This window comes from Temnothorax nylanderi, unplaced genomic scaffold (genome assembly GCF_030848795.1).
Source record: "Temnothorax nylanderi isolate EJ_2023f unplaced genomic scaffold, tnyl_v1.0 TNYL_tig0262_pilon, whole genome shotgun sequence".
Taxonomy (NCBI): Eukaryota; Metazoa; Arthropoda; class Insecta; order Hymenoptera; family Formicidae; genus Temnothorax; species Temnothorax nylanderi.
Genome location: NW_027249324.1, coordinates 169,325 through 173,144, shown reverse-complemented (window position 1 = coordinate 173,144; position 3,820 = coordinate 169,325). Strand labels below are relative to the sequence as shown.

The window sequence follows — 3,820 nt, the reverse complement described above, 5'->3', positions numbered from 1 at the left end:
ACTAAACAGCATATATTTTGATTAGTTCGTTTATTAAGCGTGCTACATCCATCAAATGTACCGGCACACGTCGCTCTCGGAAAATCACGCGATTTTCGCGTGACGCTCTCACGTATCCGCGTGGACCATAGTCCCTTACCCCGGGACCCCACCGAACTGGGGGTATAAATACAGGCCCCGCGGGCCGGATACTTCTGTTCTGTTTCGACTTTTCGGGATTCACATGCGGTTCCGACATTATCTGAGAGCAACGTGAGCTGATTTCGAACTTAGTCGCGAGCGCGTTTCTTGTGATCGAACTTAGCCGCGAGCGCGTTTCTTGTGATCGAACTTAGCCGCGAGCGCGTTAACTGTGATCGAACTTAGCCGCGAAACACGTATCTTGCGATCGGACTTAGCCGCGAACACGTATCTTACGATCGAACTCGCAGCACGCTCCGTTGTCGATGTGACCGCGATCCTACCTGTAAAAAGAAATCAAAGTGTGTTTTACAATAAATTGGTTTCAACGTATTAGCCAATAATTTCATTCTACTTACCTCCTGACTTTGAACCCGACTCTTCCAGTCGATGCGCGCCTCCCTCAGGGCGTTCTCGATAGATCCTCGAGCTGATGCGCGCCTCTCCCAGGGCGTTCTCGCGAAGTCCTTACTTAGATGCGCGCCTCTCGCAGGGCGTTCTCTGATTTCCGCTGATCTTTCCTCGTTCCTGCTATTGTAAAATAAAGTTTGATTAGGGAATATCGACAAATCGAGCATTTAATTACCCGTTACCCCTAAGGACTACACACACATTTACACACGGCCACAAGGACATAAGCACACAGGATTTCGTAGGATATAAGCAAGGAGAAGGGCGACATACACACTTTAACCGGAATCAGAATAATAATAAGCAATAATCATAAGGTAAGTCGATCGTCACCAATGGTGCGCTCGAGGCGTTCCGGACAGGCCCACCAGCTGAAAAGGCTTCGGCGCGCCTATCATACGGCCGGTGAATTCGATCCCAGCATATTCAATGATTTTCCGTCACACCCGGTAACATCCGAGTCTCACGCCAATGTTCAAGACGGCTCCGAATCGCGACCACCGTCTCCGGCTGCCAAACAATATCCGAAACCTAGAATCACTCGAGTAGAATCATTAACCCAGAAAATTCGACTCATTCTCCGCGAGTGTAGCGCGACACGAAACGCCAACGAAAATTGAAATAACAGACTCCTACTTACCTGCGAGTTCCGCTTAAGAATCCCCATCGGTTTACACATTTCGGTGCACTCAAACCCACTCCGACGTCCCTATTTCACCCCGGACGTGACATTGTGAGTAAATTTTTCTTACCTCCATTTTTATTATTCCGTTGGTTTTTGGAATTACTAGTCGTAATTTCTTTTTAGTCATAAGAAACATTATAGTTTTAGGTAATTTTTCCTGTATTTAGTTAACCGTTATTGCAACATAGTTTATAAATATAATATTCTTTATTCAAAATGACCGTTCGGGGTAAGGTGTCTCAAATGAGATGGGATTAGTTGTCACGTATTTCGTCTGCTATTACGTGGCTGCGCAGGCTGCGCTGTAGGTTACGTGAGGTTACCCATGCGTGTGAAATGTTCGCCGAACCAACGTGCTTTGGCCCTTATCCGTATACAATAAGCGATTACGCGATAAAATAGTGTTTTTAGACAGATTTTTGTTGTTTTCTCCATGGCTCGAAATCGCGAAAGAAAAACAGCTAGAGGTACAACTCCACTCGATATTATGCTTAAAGCTTTGTCAGAGCTGTGAAAATACATAACCTAACCTGTCAATCCGACAAGCTGCTTTAGAGTTCGATAGCAATTATCGTACATTAGCTCGCTATTGCAAAAAGATTCTAGAGGAAGACTATGTATGTGAAAATATTGCTACTCCAACGATTTCTGTGAGTTATTCTAAAGCTAGACAGATTTTTAATAAGTCTCAAGAACAAGAATTGGTAAATTACATTTTACGTGCTTCGGATATTTATTTTAGTCTCTCTCCCAAGGAAATTAGAACTTTGGCTTATAATCTAGCTTGCAATAATTCAATTGAGATGCCTGCATCCTGGATGAAAAATAAAATGGCAGGAGAAGATTAAAACAGGAACTATTTGTCGTTTTCTCTATATAAAAAATATGTGACAACCATCCCAGAGTCGTGTGACAACCAACCCTGGGTATGGGGTAAGTCGTCACATTTTCACGATCTTGCTTAGAATTAAATAACTTTTTTGTGTATAAATATATATAAGTCTAATATTTTTTTTCTTATACCTAAAGGATGTAGCTACATTATAAAGTACTATACAATATTATAAAATATATTCGATGTTTAATATAATAAACTTTGTTTGTAAATGATTTAAGAAGTAAATTTTCAGAAATATTTTGCAAAAATAATGATATTTCGAAATGCTGCGTTTGTCACAGTGGACCCCACGCGTGGAGTCGATTGAGCCATAGCTTAGGGTACACTGTGACATGTAATGTGAAAGGTAGGGTACCCTGTGACACGTAGAAGAGATCTGTTTAAATCCTGTTTATTACAAATCTTTGGTCAATTGAAAAACCAAGACTGTGCTAGACAACCAATTTATCAATAATCGTGTCATATTTGTTTCATCAGATGACCTAAGAATTTAAAACTGAAAACAAAGTCCTATAACCTCACTTTTTGTCGTAATTTAGCAGAGATCAACGAATATTGCCTTACAGAGACTCGATTACATGTGATCTGTAACTAAAGGGTGAAAAAAAGAGAAAATGAAAGTGTGAATATGATTATCGATGGAAATTATTTTATTTTATAGGAAAATTTAGGCACTAACATTTACTATTCCGCGATCGAAACACACTACGGAAACTCGCGCTGTCACGTAGGTAGGTTAGATAGTTCTGTAAGCGTGGCACAGAGGACCCCATCAACCTGCGTCACATTGGACCCCACTGAACATCGATATTATTTATCGTAAATATTTCAGATACAGAACAATTAAACGTTTTTGTGCGCACGTTGGTATTGAACCTAGATCCCGATAAACGTCTTATGAATTTTTTTTTAACTGTAGAATCCCTAGAAATCCATACATATCAAAAAGTTATGACAAGTAAAAATTTACTTTGCAAGGCTCCAATTACATATCTGCCTTTAACTAAAGTATATATGCTTATTTCGGCATAATTTTTTGATGGAAGTTATATGTTTTGAAAACGAAAGTTTTCATACCCACCGTCACTATTTTGCAGAACGTTAATACAGAAAACTCGCACTGTCACATTGGACCCCGTGGCTCAAGGGAGCCCACTCTCCCCTACTTACGCAGTACTATCCAAGTAGAACAAAAAGTCAAGATGATATCAAAATAACGTCATATTGATAGTTTAGTGTGTTAATTTAGTGTTTTATTAATTTAGTATTTCCAAGATACGTTACGAAAAAGTAGTACTAGCAATCAGTACTCAGTACTGAGTGATCAGTACTCGTAGTATTGACAGTATTAGTATGTTAATACTCATGAATATTGCAGAATGGTCAGTACTGTGCCTATTAGTTTCTTACAGTACTGGTAGTACTATCATGATAGTATTCCGAATATTAATCTGATAAAGTACTGACCACTTCAATACTTTGAAGTACTAATGAGTATTATTGCTTGTAGTACTGCCAGTACTGTAAGCACTGGCAGACACAGTACTGACCATTCTGCAGTATTCATGAGTATTAACATACTAATACTCTCAATACTACGAGTACTGATCACTCAGTACTGAGTACTGATTGCTAGTACTACTTTT

The 3,820-nt window shown here is 39.7% G+C and overlaps 1 long non-coding RNA gene across 2 annotated transcripts; it reads right to left on the bottom strand.

The window, feature by feature from the left end:
* Window positions 1-363: 363 nt before the first annotated feature.
* On the bottom strand, window positions 364-3,013 carry LOC139780090 (uncharacterized). Of its 2 annotated transcripts, none has more exons than XR_011720111.1 (3): window positions 1,232-3,013; window positions 540-1,131; window positions 364-464 (listed from the first exon to the last, which is right to left on the bottom strand). It is a non-coding gene; the product is annotated as an uncharacterized lncRNA (long non-coding RNA). The 2 variants fall into 2 exon arrangements; XR_011720110.1 differs by having other exon boundaries at window positions 540-1,122.
* Window positions 3,014-3,820: the final 807 nt, after the last annotated feature.